The sequence below is a fragment of the Falco punctatus genome, assembly GCF_963210335.1.
Source record: "Falco punctatus genome assembly, contig: scaffold_148, whole genome shotgun sequence".
In the NCBI taxonomy this organism is placed as follows: Eukaryota; Metazoa; Chordata; class Aves; order Falconiformes; family Falconidae; genus Falco; species Falco punctatus.
The window spans coordinates 64,352-79,763 of NW_027660058.1; the positions used below are offsets into that span (position 1 = coordinate 64,352).

Below are 15,412 nucleotides of genomic sequence, written 5' to 3' on the forward strand. Positions count from 1 at the left end.
TAGAAAAGTCTCACAGGTAGAAAAAGTCTCATAGGTAAAAAATTCCCGCAGGTAAAAAGTCTCAGGGGTAAAATAAGTCTCACAGGTAAAATAAGTTTCACAGGTAAAAAAAGTCTCACGGGTTAAAAAACATCTGACGGGTAAAAAGTCTCAGAGGTAAAAAGTCCCATATGTAAAAAATGTCTCACGTGAAAAAAGTCTGACGCGAAAAAAAAAGTCATGGGTAAAAAAAGTCTCACAGGTCAAAAAAGATTCGGGTAAAAAGTCTAGCAGGTAGAAAAGTCGCACAGGTAGAAAAAGTCTCATGGGTAAAAAATTCCCGCAGGTAAAAAGTCTCAGGGGTAAAATAAGTCTCAGGGGTAAAAAATGTGTCACAGGTAAAAAAAGTCTCACAGGTAAAAAAAGTCTCAGAGGTAAAAAAAGATTCGGGTAAAAAGACTAGCAGGTAGAAAAGTCTCACAGGTAGAAAAAGTCTCATGGGTAAAAAATTCCCGCAGGTAAAAATCTCAGGGGTAAAATAAGTCTCAGGGGTAAAATAAGTCTCACAGGTAAAAAAAGTCTCACGGGTTAAAAAACATCTGACGGGTAAAAAGTCTCAGAGGTAAAAAGTCCCATATGTAAAAAATGTCTCACGTGAAAAAAGTCTGACGCGAAAAAAAAAGTCATGGGTAAAAAAAGTCTCACAGGTAAAAAAAGATTCGGGTAAAAAGTCTAGCAGGTAGAAAAGTCGCACAGGTAGAAAAAGTCTCATGGGTAAAAAATTCCCGCAGGTAAAAAGTCTCAGGGGTAAAATAAGTCTCAGGGGTAAAAAATGCGTCACAGGTAAAAAAAGTCTCACAGGTAAAAAAAGTCTCACAGGTAAAAAAAGATTTGGGTAAAAAGACTAGCAGGTAGAAAAGTCTCACAGGTAGAAAAAGTCTCATGGGTAAAAAATTCCCGCAGGTAAAAATCTCAGGGGTAAAATAAGTCTCAGGGGTAAAATAATTCTCACAGGTAAAAAAAGTCTCACAGGTAAAAAAAGTCTCAGAGGTAAAAAAAGATTCGGGTAAAAAGTCTAGCAGGTAGAAAAGTCTCACAGGTAGAAAAAGTCTCATGGGTAAAAAATTCCCGCAGGTAAAAAGTCTCGGGGGTAAAATAAGTCTCAGGGGTAAAATAAGTCTCACAGGTAAAAAAAGTCTCACGGGTAATAGAAGTCTCAGAGGTAAAAAAAGATTCGGGTAAAAAGTCTAGCAGGTAGAAAAGTCGCACAGGTAGACAAAGTCTCATGGGTAAAAAATTCCCGCAGGTAAAAAGTCTCAGGGGTAAAATAAGTCTCAGGGGGAAAATAAGTCTCACGGGTAAAAAAAGTTCACGGGTGAAAAAAGTCTCACGGGTAAAAGAAGTCATGGGTAAAAAGGTCTCACAGTTAAAAAAAGTCTCACGGGTTAAAAAACATCTGACGGGAAAAAAGTCTCAGAGGTAAAAAGTCCCATAGGTAAAAAATGTCTCACGGGAAAAAAGTCTGACGCGAAAATAAAGTCATGGGTAAAAAAAGTCTCAGAGGTAAAAAAAGATTCGGGTAAAAAGTCTAGCAGGTAGAAAAGTCTCACAGGTAGAAAAAGTCTCATGGGTAAAAAATTCCCGCAGGTAAAAAGTCTCGGGGGTAAAATAATTCTCAGGGGTAAAATAAGTCTCACAGGTAAAAAAAGTCTCACGGGTTAAAAAACATCTGACGGGTAAAAATTCTCAGAGGTAAAAAGTCCCATAGGTAAAAAATGTCTCACGTGAAAAAAGTCTGACGGGTAAAAAAAGTCATGGGCAAAAAAAGTCTCACAGGTTAAAAAAGTCTCAGAGGTAAAAAAAGATTCGGGTAAAATGTCTAGCAGGTAGAAAAGTCGCACAGGTAGAAAAAGTCTCATGGGTAAAAAATTCCCGCAGGTAAAAATCTCAGGGGTAAAATAAGTCTCAGGGGTAAAAAAAGTCTCAGAGGTAAAAAAAGTCTCACGGGTTAAAAAACATCTGACGGGTAAAAAGTCTCAGAGGTAAAAAGTCCCATATGTAAAAAATGTCTCACGTGAAAAAAGTCTGACGCGAAAAAAAAAGTTATGGGTAAAAAAAATCTCACAGGTCAAAAAAGATTCGGGTAAAAAGTCTAGCAGGTAGAAAAGTCGCACAGGTAGACAAAGTCTCATGGGTAAAAAATTCCCGCAGGTAAAAAGTCTCAGGGGTAAAATAAGTCTCAGGGGGAAAATAAGTCTCACGGGTAAAAAAAGTTCACGGGTGAAAAAAGTCTCACGGGTAAAAGAAGTCATGGGTAAAAAGGTCTCACAGTTAAAAAAAGTCTCACGGGTTAAAAAACATCTGACGGGAAAAAAGTCTCAGAGGTAAAAAGTCCCATAGGTAAAAAATGTCTCACGGGAAAAAAGTCTGACGCGAAAATAAAGTCATGGGTAAAAAAAGTCTCAGAGGTAAAAAAAGATTCGGGTAAAAAGTCTAGCAGGTAGAAAAGTCTCACAGGTAGAAAAAGTCTCATGGGTAAAAAATTCCCGCAGGTAAAAAGTCTCGGGGGTAAAATAATTCTCAGGGGTAAAATAAGTCTCACAGGTAAAAAAAGTCTCACGGGTTAAAAAACATCTGACGGGTAAAAATTCTCAGAGGTAAAAAGTCCCATAGGTAAAAAATGTCTCACGTGAAAAAAGTCTGACGGGTAAAAAAAGTCATGGGCAAAAAAAGTCTCACAGGTTAAAAAAGTCTCAGAGGTAAAAAAAGATTCGGGTAAAATGTCTAGCAGGTAGAAAAGTCGCACAGGTAGAAAAAGTCTCATGGGTAAAAAATTCCCGCAGGTAAAAATCTCAGGGGTAAAATAAGTCTCAGGGGTAAAAAAAGTCTCAGAGGTAAAAAAAGTCTCACGGGTTAAAAAACATCTGACGGGTAAAAAGTCTCAGAGGTAAAAAGTCCCATATGTAAAAAATGTCTCACGTGAAAAAAGTCTGACGCGAAAAAAAAAGTTATGGGTAAAAAAAATCTCACAGGTCAAAAAAGATTCGGGTAAAAAGTCTAGCAGGTAGAAAAGTCGCTCAGGTAGAAAAAGTCTCATGGGTAAAAAATTCCCGCAGGTAAAAAGTCTCAGGGGTAAAATAAGTCTCAGGGGGAAAATAAGTCTCACGGGTAAAAAAAGTCTCACGGGTGAAAAAAGTCTCACGGGTAAAAGAAGTCATGGTTAAAAAGGTCTCACAGTTAAAAAAAGTCTCACGGGTTAAAAAACATCTGACGGGTAAAAAGTCTCAGAGGTAAAAAGTCCCATAGGTAAAAAATGTCTCACGGGAAAAAAGTCTGAAGGGTAAAAAATGTCATGGGTGAAAAAGCCTCACGGGTAAAAAAAGTCTCAGAGGTAAAAAAAGATTCGGGTAAAAATCTAGCAGGTAGAAAAGTCTCACAGGTAGAAAAAGTATCATGGGTAAAAAATTCCCGCAGGTAAAAATCTCAGGGGTAAAATAAGTCTCAGGGGTAAAATAAGTCTCACAGGTAAAATAAGTCTTAGGGGTAAAAAAAGTCTCACAGGTAAAAGAAGTCTCAGAGGTAAAAAAAGATTCGGGTAAAAAGTCTAGCAGGTAGAAAAGTCTCAGAGGTAGAAAAAGTCTCATGGGTAAAAAATTCCCGCAGGTAAAAATCTCAGGGGTAAAATAAGTCTCAGGGGTAAAAAAAGTCTCACAGGTAAAAAAAGTCTCACGGGTTAAAAAACATCTGACGGGTAAAAAGTCTCAGAGGTAAAAAGTCCCATAGGTAAAAAATGTCTCATGGGAAAAAAGTCTGACGGGTAAAAAAAGTCATGGGTGAAAAAGCCTCACGGGTAAAAGAAGTCTCAGAGGTAAAAAAAGATTTGGGTAAAATTCTAGCAGGTAGAAAAGTCTCACAGGTAGACAAAGTATCATGGGTAAAAAATTCCCGCAGGTAAAAATCTCAGGGGTAAAATAAGTCTCATGGGTAAAATAAGTCTCATGGGTAAAATAAGTCTCACAGGTAAAAGAAGTCTCAGAGGTAAAAAAAGATTCGGGTAAAAAGTCTAGCAGGTAGAAAAGTCTCACAGGTAGAAAAAGTCTCATAGGTAAAAAATTCCCGCAGGTAAAAAGTCTCAGGGGTAAAATAAGTCTCACAGGTAAAATAAGTTTCACAGGTAAAAAAAGTCTCACGGGTTAAAAAACATCTGACGGGTAAAAAGTCTCAGAGGTAAAAAGTCCCATATGTAAAAAATGTCTCACGTGAAAAAAGTCTGACGCGAAAAAAAAAGTCATGGGTAAAAAAAGTCTCACAGGTAAAAAAAGATTCGGGTAAAAAGTCTAGCAGGTAGAAAAGTCGCACAGGTAGAAAAAGTCTCATGGGTAAAAAATTCCCGCAGGTAAAAAGTCTCAGGGGTAAAATAAGTCTCAGGGGTAAAAAATGCGTCACAGGTAAAAAAAGTCTCACAGGTAAAAAAAGTCTCACAGGTAAAAAAAGATTTGGGTAAAAAGACTAGCAGGTAGAAAAGTCTCACAGGTAGAAAAAGTCTCATGGGTAAAAAATTCCCGCAGGTAAAAATCTCAGGGGTAAAATAAGTCTCAGGGGTAAAATAATTCTCACAGGTAAAAAAAGTCTCACAGGTAAAAAAAGTCTCAGAGGTAAAAAAAGATTCGGGTAAAAAGTCTAGCAGGTAGAAAAGTCTCACAGGTAGAAAAAGTCTCATGGGTAAAAAATTCCCGCAGGTAAAAAGTCTCGGGGGTAAAATAAGTCTCAGGGGTAAAATAAGTCTCACAGGTAAAAAAAGTCTCACGGGTAATAGAAGTCTCAGAGGTAAAAAAAGATTCGGGTAAAAAGTCTAGCAGGTAGAAAAGTCGCACAGGTCGAAAAAGTCTCATGGGTAAAAAATTCCCGCAGGTAAAAAGTCTCAGGGGTAAAATAAGTCTCAGGGGTAAAATAAGTCTCATGGGTAAAAAATGTGTCACAGGTAAAAAAAGTCTCACAGGTAAAAAAAGTCTCACGGGTTAAAAAACATCTGACGGGTAAAAAGTCTCAGAGGTAAAAAGTCCCATATGTAAAAAATGTCTCACGTGAAAAAAGTCTGACGCGAAAAAAAAAGTCATGGGTAAAAAAAGTCTCACAGGTAAAAAAAGATTCGGGTAAAAAGTCTAGCAGGTAGAAAAGTCGCACAGGTAGAAAAAGTCTCATGGGTAAAAAATTCCCGCAGGTAAAAAGTCTCAGGGGTAAAATAAGTCTCAGGGGTAAAAAATGCGTCACAGGTAAAAAAAGTCTCACAGGTAAAAAAAGTCATGGGTGAAAAAGCCTCACGGGTAAAAGAAGTCTCAGAGGTAAAAAAAGATTCGGGTAAAATGTCTAGCAGGTAGAAAAGTCTCACAGGTAGAAAAAGTCTCATGGGTAAAAAATTCCCGCAGGTAAAAAGTCTCAGGGGTAAAATAAGTCTCAGGGGTAAAATAATACTCACAGGTAAAGAAAGTCTCACGGGTAAAAAAAGTCTCAGAGGTAAAAAAAGATTTGGGTAAAAAGTCTAGCAGGTAGAAAAGTCTCACAGGTAGAAAAAGTCTCATGGGTAAAAAATTCCCGCAGGTAAAAATCTCAGGAGTAAAATAAGTCTCAGGGGTAAAATAAGTTTCACAGGTAAAAAAAGTCTCACGGGTTAAAAAACATCTGACGGGTAAAAAGTCTCAGAGGTAAAAAGTCCCATATGTAAAAAATGTCTCACGTGAAAAAAGTCTGACGCGAAAAAAAAAGTTATGGGTAAAAAAAGTCTCACAGGTCAAAAAAGATTCGGGTAAAAAGTCTAGCAGGTAGAAAAGTCGCACAGGTAGAAAAAGTCTCATGGGTAAAAAATTCCCGCAGGTAAAAAGTCTCAGGGGTAAAAAGTCCCATAGGTAAAAAATGTCTCACGGGAAAAAAGTCTGATGGGTAAAAAAAGTCATGGGTAAAAAAAGTCTCACAGGCAAAAAAAGTCTCAGAGGTAAAAAAAGATTCGGGTAAAATGTCTAGCAGGTAGAAAAGTCGCACAGGTAGAAAAAGTCTCATGGGTAAAAAATTCCCGCTGGTAAAAAGTCTCAGGGGTAAAATAAGTCTCAGGGGTAAAATAAGTCTCACGGGTAAAAAAAGTCTTACGGGTGAAAAAAGTCTCACGGGTAAAAAAAGTCTCACGGGTTAAAAAACATCTGACGGGTAAAAAGTCTCAGAGGTAAAAAGTCCCATATGTAAAAAATGTCTCACGTGAAAAAAGTCTGACGCGAAAAAAAAAGTTATGGGTAAAAAAAGTCTCACAGGTTAAAAAAGATTCGGGTAAAAAGTCTAGCAGGTAGAAAAGTCGCACAGGTAGAAAAAGTCTCATGGGTAAAAAATTCCCGCAGGTAAAAAGTCTCAGGGGTAAAATAAGTCTCATGGGTAAAAAATGTGTCACAGGTAAAAAAAGTCTCAGAGGTAAAAAAAGATTCAGGTAAAAAGTCTAGCAGGTAGAAAAGTCTCACAGCTAAAAAAAGTCTCATGGGTAAAAAATTCCCGCAGGTAAAAAGTCTCAGGGGTAAAATAAGTCTCAGGGGTAAAATAAGTCTCATGGGTAAAAAATGTGTCACAGGTAAAAAAAGTCTCACAAGTAAAAAAAGTCTCACGGGTTAAAAAACATCTGACGGGTAAAAAGTCTCAGAGGTAAAAAGTCCCATAGGTAAAAAATGTCTCACGGGAAAAAAGTCTGACGGGTAAAAAAAGTCATGGGTGAAAAAGCCTCACGGGTAAAAGAAGTCTCAGAGGTAAAAAAAGATTCGGGTAAAAATCTAGCAGGTAGAAAAGTCTCACAGGTAGAAAAAGTCTCATGGGTAAAAAATTCCCGCAGGTAAAAAGTCTCAGGGGTAAAATAAGTCTCAGGGGTAAAATAATACTCACAGGTAAAAAAAGTCTCACAGGTAAAAAAAGTCTCAGAGGTAAAAAAAGGTTCGGGTAAAAAGACTAGCAGGTAGAAAAGTCTCACAGGTAGAAAAAGTCTCATGGGTAAAAAATTCCCGCAGGTAAAAATCTCAGGAGTAAAATAAGTCTCAGGGGTAAAATAAGTTTCACAGGTAAAAAAAGTCTCACGGGTTAAAAAACATCTGACGGGTAAAAAGTCTCAGAGGTAAAAAGTCCCATATGTAAAAAATGTCTCACGTGAAAAAAGTCTGACGCGAAAAAAAAAGTTATGGGTAAAAAAAGTCTCACAGGTCAAAAAAGATTCGGGTAAAAAGTCTAGCAGGTAGAAAAGTCGCACAGGTAGAAAAAGTCTCATGGGTAAAAAATTCCCGCAGGTAAAAAGTCTCAGGGGTAAAATAAGTCTCAGGGGTAAAATAAGTCTCATGGGTAAAAAATGTGTCACAGGTAAAAAAAGTCTCACAGGTAAAAAAAGTCTCAGAGGTAAAAAAAGATTCCGGTAAAAAGTCTAACATGTAGAAAAGTCTCACAGGTAGAAAAAGTATCATGGGTAAAAAATTCCCGCAGGTAAAAAGTCTCAGGGGTAAAATAAGTCTCAGGGGTAAAATAAGTCTCATGGGTAAAAAATGTGTCACAGGTAAAAAAAGCCTCAGAGGTAAAAAAAGATTCGGGTAAAAAGTTTAGCAGGTAGAAAAGTCTCACAGGTAGAAAAAGTCTCATGGGTAAAAAATTCCCGCAGGTAAAAATCTCAGGAGTAAAATAAGTCTCAGGGGTAAAATAAGTTTCACAGGTAAAAAAAGTCTCATGGGTAAAAAACATCTGACGGGTAAAAAGACTCAGAGGTAAAAAGTCCCATATGTAAAAAATGTATCACGTGAAAAAAGTCTGACGCGAAAAAAAAACTCATGGGTAAAAACAGTCTCAGAGGTAAAAAAAGATTCGGGTAAAAAGTCTAGCAGGTAGAAAAGTCGCACAGGTAGAAAAAGTCTCATGGGTAAAAAATTCCCGCAGGTAAAAAGTCTCAGTGGTAAAATAAGTCTCAGGGGTAAAATAAGTCTCATGGGTAAAAAATGTGTCACAGGTAAAAAAAGTCTCACAGGTAAAAAAAGTCTCAGAGGTAAAAAAAGATTCGGGTAAAAAGTCTAGCAGGTAGAAAAGTCTCACAGGTAGAAAAAGTCTCATGGGTAAAAAATTCCCGCAGGTAAAAAGTCTCAGGGGTAAAATAAGTCTCAGGGGTAAAATAAGTCTCATGGGTAAAAAATGTGTCACAGGTAAAAAAAGTCTCACAGGTAAAAAAAGTCTCACGGGTTAAAAAACATCTGACGGGTAAAAATTCTCAGAGGTAAAAAGTCCGATATGTAAAAAATGTCTCACGTGAAAAAAGTATGATGGGTAAAAAAAGTCATGGGTAAAAAAAGTCTCACAGGTTAAAAAAGTCTCAGAGGTAAAGAAAGATTCGGGTAAAAAGTCTAGCAGGTAGAAAAGTCTCACAGGTAGAAAAAGTCTCATGGGTACAAAATTCCCGCAGGTAAAAATCTCAGGGGTAAAATAAGTTTCACAGGTAAAAAAAGTCTCACGGGTTAAAAAACATCTGACAGGTAAAAAGTCTCAGAGGTAAAAAGTCCCATAGGTAAAAAATGTGTCACGGGAAAAAAGTCTGACGGGTAAAAAAAGTCATGGGTGAAAAAGCCTCACAGGTAAAAGAAGTCTCAGAGGTAAAAAAAGATTCGGGTAAAAATCTAGCAGGTAGAAAAGTCTCACAGGTAGAAAAATAACATGGGTAAAAAATTCCCGCAGGTAAAAATCTCAGGGGTAAAATAAGTCTCAGGGGTAAAATAAGTCTCACAGGTAAAAAAAGTCTCACGGGTTAAAAAACATCTGACGGGTAAAAATTCTCAGAGGTAAAAAGTCCCATATGCAAAAAATGTCTCACGTGAAAAAAGTCTGACGGGTAAAAAAAGTCATGGGTAAAAAAAGTCTCACAGGTTAAAAAAGGCTCAGAGGTAAAAAAAGATTCGGGTAAAAAGTCTAGCAGGTAGAAAAGTCTCACAGGTAGAAAAAGTCTCATGGGTAAAAAATTCCCGCAGGTAAAAATCTCAGGGGTAAAATAAGACTCAGGGGTAAAATAAGTTTCACAGGTAAAAAAAGTCTCACGTGTTAAAAAACATCTGACGGGTAAAAAGTCTCAGAGGCAAAAAGTCCCATAGGTAAAAAATGTCTCACGGGAAAAAATTCGGACGGGTAAAAAAAGTCATGGGTAAAATAAGTCTCACAGGTAAAAAAAGTCTCAGAGGTAAAAAAAGATTCGGGTAAAATGTCTAGCATGTAGAAAAGTCGCACAGGTAGAAAAAGTCTCATGGGTAAAAAATTCCCGCAGGTAAAAAGTCTCAGGAGTAAAATAAGTCTCAGGGGAAAAATAAGTCTTAGGGGTAAAAAAAGTCTCACAGGTAAAAGAAGTCTCAGAGGTAAAAAAAGATTCGGGTAAAATGTCTAGCAGGTAGATAAGTCTCACAGGTAGAAAAAGTCTCATGGGTAAAAAATTCCCGCAGGTAAAAAGTCTCAGGGGTAAAATAAGTCTCAGGGATAAAATAAGTCTCACTGGTAAAATAAGTCTCACGGGTAACAGAAGTCTCAGAGGTAAAAAAATATTTGGGTAAAAAGTCTAGCAGGTAGAAAAGTCTCACAGGTAGAAAAAGTCTCATGGGTACAACATTCCCGCAGGTAAAAATCTCAGGAGTAAAATAAGTCTCAGGGGTAAAATAAGTTTCACAGGTAAAAAAAGTCTCACGGGTTAAAAAACATCTGACGGGTAAAAAGACTCAGAGGTAAAAAGTCCCATATGTAAAAAATGTCTCACGTGAAAAAAGTCTGACGCGAAAAAAAAAGTTATGGGTAAAAACAGTCTCAGAGGTAAAAAAAGATTCGGGTAAAAAGTCTAGCAGGTAGAAAAGTCGCACAGGTAGAAAAAGTCTCATGGGTAAAAAATTCCTGCAGGTAAAAAGTCTCAGGGGTAAAATAAGTCTCAGGGGTAAAATAAGTCTCATGGGTAAAAAATGTGTCACAGGTAAAAAAAGTCTCACAGGTAAAAACAGTCTCAGAGGTAAAAAAAGATACGGGTAAAAAGTCTAACAGGTAGAAAAGTCTCACAGGTAGAAAAAGTCTCATGGGTAAAAAATTCCCGCTGGTAAAAAGTGTCAGGGGTAAAATAGGTCTCATGGGTAAAAAAAGTCTCAGGGGTAAAATAAGTCTCATGGGTAAAAAAAGTCTCACGGGTTAAAAAACATCTGACGGGTAAAAAGTCTCAGAGGTAAAAAGTCCCATAGGTAAAAAATGTCTCACGGGAAAAAAGTCTGACGGGTAAAAAAAGTCATGGGTAAAAAAAGTCTCACAGGTTAAAAAAGTCTCAGAGGTAAAAAAAGATTCGGGTAAAAAGTCTAGCAGGTAGAAAAGTCTCACAGGTAGAAAAAGTCTCATGGGTACAAAATTCCCGCAGGTAAAAATCTCAGGGGTAAAATAAGACTCAGGGGTAAAATAAGTTTCACAGGTAAAAAAAGTCTCACGGGTTAAAAAACATCTGACGGGTAAAAATTCTCAGAGGCAAAAAGTCCCATAGGTAAAAAATGTCTCACGGGAAAAAATTCGGACGGGTAAAAAAAGTCTCACAGGTAAAAAAAGTCTCAGAGGTAAAAAAAGATTCGGGTAAAATGTCTAGCAGGTAGAAAAGTCGCACAGGTAGAAAAAGTCTCATGGGTAAAAAATTCCTGCAGGTAAAAAGTCTCAGGGGTAAAATAAGTCTCACTGGTAAAATAAGTCTCACTGGTAAAATAAGTCTCACGGGTAATAGAAGTCTCAGAGGTAAAAAAATATTCGGGTAAAAAGTCTAGCAGGTAGAAAAGTCTCACAGGTAGAAAAAGTCTCATGGGTAAAAAATTCCCGCAGGTAAAAATCTCAGGAGTAAAATAAGTCTCAGGGGTAAAATAAGTTTCACAGGTAAAAAAAGTCTCACGGGTTAAAAAACATCTGACGGGTAAAAAGACTCAGAGGTAAAAAGTCCCATATGTAAAAAATGTCTCACGTGAAAAAAGTCTGACGCGAAAAAAAAAGTTATGGGTAAAAAAAGTCTCACAGATAAAAAAAGATTCGGGTAAAATGTCTACCAGGTAGAAAAGTCTCACAGGTAGAAAAAGTCTCATGGGTAAAAAATTCCCGCAGGTAAAAAGTCTCAGGGGTAAAATAAGTCTCATGGGTAAAAAATGTGTCACAGGTAAAAAAAGTCTCACAGGTAAAAAAAGTCTCACGGGTTAAAAAACATCTGACGGGTAAAAATTCTCAGAGGTAAAAAGTCCCATATGTAAAAAATGTCTCACGTGAAAAAAGTATGACGGGTAAAAAAAGTCATGGTTAAAAAAAGTCTCACAGGTTAAAAAAGTCTCAGAGGTAAAAAAAGATTCGGGTAAAAAGACTAGCAGGTAGAAAAGTCTCACAGGTAGAAAAAGTCTGACGGGTAAAAAATTCCCGCAGGTAAAAATCTCAGGGGTAAAATAAGTCTCAGGGGTAAAATAAGTTTCACAGGTAAAAAAAGTCTCACGGGTTAAAAAACATCTGACGGGTAAAAAGTCTCAGAGGCAAAAAGTCCCATAGGTAAAAAATGTCTCACGGGAAAAAATTCGGACGGGTAAAAAAAGTCATGGGTAAAAAAAGTCTCACAGGTAAAAAAAGTCTCAGAGGTAAAAAAAGATTCGGGTAAAATGTCTAGCAGGTAGAAAAGTCGCACAGGTAGAAAAAGTCTCATGGGTAAAAAATTCCTGCAGGTAAAAAGTCTCAGGGGTAAAATAAGTCTCAGGGGTAAATTAAGTCTCACTGGTAAAATAAGTCTCACGGGTAATAGAAGTCTCAGAGGTAAAAAAATATTCGGGTAAAAAGTCTAGCAGGTAGAAAAGTCTCACAGGTAGAAAAAGTCTCATGGGTAAAAAATTCCCGCAGGTAAAAAGTCTCAGAGGTAAAATAAGTCTCAGGGGTAAAATAAGTCTCATGGGTAAAAAATGTGTCACAGGTAAAAAAAGTCTCACGGGTAAAAAAAAGTCTCACGGGTTAAAAAACATCTGACGGGTAAAAATTCTCAGAGGTAAAAAGTCCCATATGTAAAAAATGTCTCACGTGAAAAAAGTCTGACGGGCAAAAAAAGTCATGGGTAAAAAAAGTCTCACAGTTTAAAAAAGTCTCAGAGGTAAAAAAAGATTCGGGTAAAAAGTCTAGCAGGTAGAAAAGTCTCACAGGTAGAAAAAGTCTCATGGGTAAAAAATTCCTGCAGGTAAAAAGTCTCAGGGGTAAAATAAGTCTCAGGGGTAAAATAAGTCTCATGGGTAAAAAATGTGTCACAGGTAAAAAAAGTCTCATGGGTAAAAAAAGTCTCAGAGGTAAAAAAAGATTCGGGTAAAAAGTCTAGCAGGTAGAAAAGTCTCACAGGTAGAAAAAGTCTCATGGGTAAAAAATTCCCGCAGGTAAAAAGTCTCAGGGGTAAAATAAGTCTCAGGGGTAAAATAAGTCTCATGGGTAAAAAATGTGTCACAGGTAAAAAAAGTCTCACAGGTAAAAACAGTCTCAGAGGTAAAAAAAGATACGGGTAAAAAGTCTAGCAGGTAGAAAAGTCTCACAGGTAGAAAAAGTCTCATGGGTAAAAAATTCCCGCTGGTAAAAAGTGTCAGGGGTAAAATAGGTCTCATGGGTAAAAAAAGTCTCAGGGGTAAAATAAGTCTCATGGGTAAAAAAAGTCTCACGGGTTAAAAAACATCTGACGGGTAAAAAGTCTCAGAGGTAAAAAGTCCCATAGGTAAAAAATGTCTCACGGGAAAAAAGTCTGACGGGTAAAAAAAGTCATGGGTAAAAAAAGTCTCACAGGTAAAAAAAGTCTCAGAGGTAAAAAAAGATTCGGGTAAAATGTCTAGCAGGTAGAAAAGTCTCACTGGTAGAAAAAGTCTCATGGGTACAAAATTCCCGCAGGTAAAAATCTCAGGGGTAAAATAAGACTCAGGGGTAAAATAAGTTTCACAGGTAAAAAAAGTCTCACGGGTTAAAAAACATCTGACGGGTAAAAAGTCTCAGAGGCAAAAAGTCCCATAGGTAAAAAATGTCTCACGGGAAAAAATTCGGACGGGTAAAAAAAGTCATGGGTAAAAATGTCTCAGAGGTAAAAAAAGATTCGGGTAAAATGTCTAGCAGGTAGAAAAGTCTCACAGGTAGAAAAAGTCTCATGGGTAAAAAATTCCTGCAGGTAAAAAGTCTCAGGGGTAAAATAAGTCTCAGGGGTAAAATAAGTCTCACTGGTAAAATAAGTCTCACGGGTAATAGAAGTCTCAGAGGTAAAAAAATATTCGGGTAAAAAGTCTAGCAGGTAGAAAAGTCTCACAGGTAGAAAAAGTCTCATGGGTAAAAAATTCCCGCAGGTAAAAATCTCAGGAGTAAAATAAGTCTCAGGGGTAAAATAAGTTTCACAGGTAAAAAAAGTCTCACGGGTTAAAAAACATCTGACGGGTAAAAAGACTCAGAGGTAAAAAGTCCCATATGTAATAAATGTCTCACGTGAAAAAAGTCTGACGCGAAAAAAAAAGTTATGGGTAAAAAAAGTCTCACAGATAAAAAAAGATTCGGGTAAAATGTCTAGCAGGTAGAAAAGTCGCACAGGTAGAAAAAGTCTCACGGGTTAAAAAACATCTGACGGGTAAAAAATCTCAGAGGTAAAAAGTCCCATAGGTAAAAAATGTCTCACGGGAAAAAAGTCTGACGGGTAAAAAAAGTCATGGGTAAAAAAAGTCTCACAGGTTAAAAAAGTCTCAGAGGTAAAAAAAGATTCGGGTAAAAAGTCTAGCAGGTAGAAAAGTCTCACAGGTAGAAAAAGTCTCATGGGTACAAAATTCCCGCAGGTAAAAATCTCAGGGGTAAAATAAGTCTCAGGGGTAAAATAAGTCTCATGTGTAAAATAAGTCTTAGTGGTAAAAAAAGTCTCACAGGTAAAAAAAGTCTCAGAGGTAAAAAAGGATTCGGGTAAAAAGTCTAGCAGGTAGAAAAGTCCAACAGGTAGAAAAAGTCTCATGGGTACAAAATTCCCGCAGGTAAAAATCTCAGGGGTAAAATAAGACTCAGGGGTAAAATAAGTTTCACAGGCAAAAAAAGTTTCACGGGTTAAAAAACATCTGACGGGTAAAAAGTCTCAGAGGCAAAAAGTCCCATAGGTAAAAAATGTCTCACGGGAAAAAATTCGGACGGGTAAAAAAAATCATGGGTAAAAAAAGTCTCACAGGTAAAAAAAGTCTCAGAGGTAAAAAAAGATTCGGGTAAAATGTCTAGGAGGTAGAAAAGTCTCACAGGTAGAAAAAGTCTCATGGGTAAAAAATTCCTGCAGGTAAAAAGTCTCAGGGGTAAAATAAGTCTCAGGGGTACAATAAGTCTCACTGGTAAAATAAGTCTCACGGGTAATAGAAGTCTCAGAGGTAAAAAAATATTCGGGCAAAAAGTCTAGCAGGTAGAAAAGTCTCACAGGTAGAAAAAGTCTCATGGGTAAAAAATTCCCGCAGGTAAGAAGTCTCAAGAGTAAAATAAGTCTCAGGTGTAAAAAAAGTCTCACAGGTAAAAAAAGTCTCACGGGTGAAAAAAGTCTCACGGGTAAAAGAAGTCATGGCTAGAAAAGTTTCAGAGGTAAAAAAGGTCTCACGGGTTAAAAAACATCTGACGGGTAAAAAAAAAAAGTCTCAGAGGTAAAAAGTCCCATAGGTAAAAAATGTCTCACGGGAAAAAAGTCTGACGGGTAAAAAAAGTCATGGGTAAAAAAAGTCTCACAGGTAAAAAAAGTCTCAGAGGTATAAAAAAAATTCAGGTAAAAAGTCTAGCAGGTAGAAAAGTCTCACAGGTAGAAAAAGTCTCATGGGTAAAAAATTCCCGCAGGTAAAAAGTCTCAGGGGCAAAATAATTCTCATGGGTAAAAAAAGTCTCACAGGTAAAAAAAGTCTCACGGGTTAAAAAAGTCTCACGGGTTAAAAAACATCTGACGGGTAAAAAGTCTCAGAGGTAAAAAGTCCCATAGGTAAAAAATGTCTCACGGGAAAAAAGTCTGACGGGTAAAATAAGTCATGGGTAAAAAAAGTCTCACAGGTAAAAACAGTCTCAGAGGTAAAAAAAGATTCGGGTAAAAAGTCTAGCAGGTAGAAAAGTCTCACAGGTAGAAAAAGTCTCATGGGTAAAAAATTCCCGCAGGTAAAAAGTCTCAGGGGCAAAATAATTCTCATGGGTAAAAAAAGTCTCACAGGTAAAAAAAGTCTCAGAGGTATAAAAAAGTCTCACGGGTTAAAAAACATCTGACGGGTAAAAAGTCTCAGAGGTAAAAAGTCCCATAGGTAAAAAATGTCTCACGGGAAAAAAGTCTGACGGGTAAAATAAGTCATGGGTAAAAAAAGTCTCACAGGTAAAAACAGTCTCAGAGGTAAAAAAAGATTCGGGTAAAAAGTCTAGC

At 37.1% G+C, this 15,412-nt stretch overlaps 1 long non-coding RNA gene across 1 annotated transcript in view; it reads left to right on the forward strand.

The window, feature by feature from the left end:
- The first annotated feature begins 3,117 nt into the window (after positions 1-3,117).
- LOC308058160 overlaps positions 3,118-15,412 on the forward strand; it is an 84,519-nt gene continuing 72,224 nt past the window's right edge. The window contains exon 1 of the long non-coding RNA XR_013925693.1: positions 3,118-3,294. This is a non-coding gene — a long non-coding RNA (uncharacterized lncRNA). The remainder of the gene's footprint in view (positions 3,295-15,412) is intronic.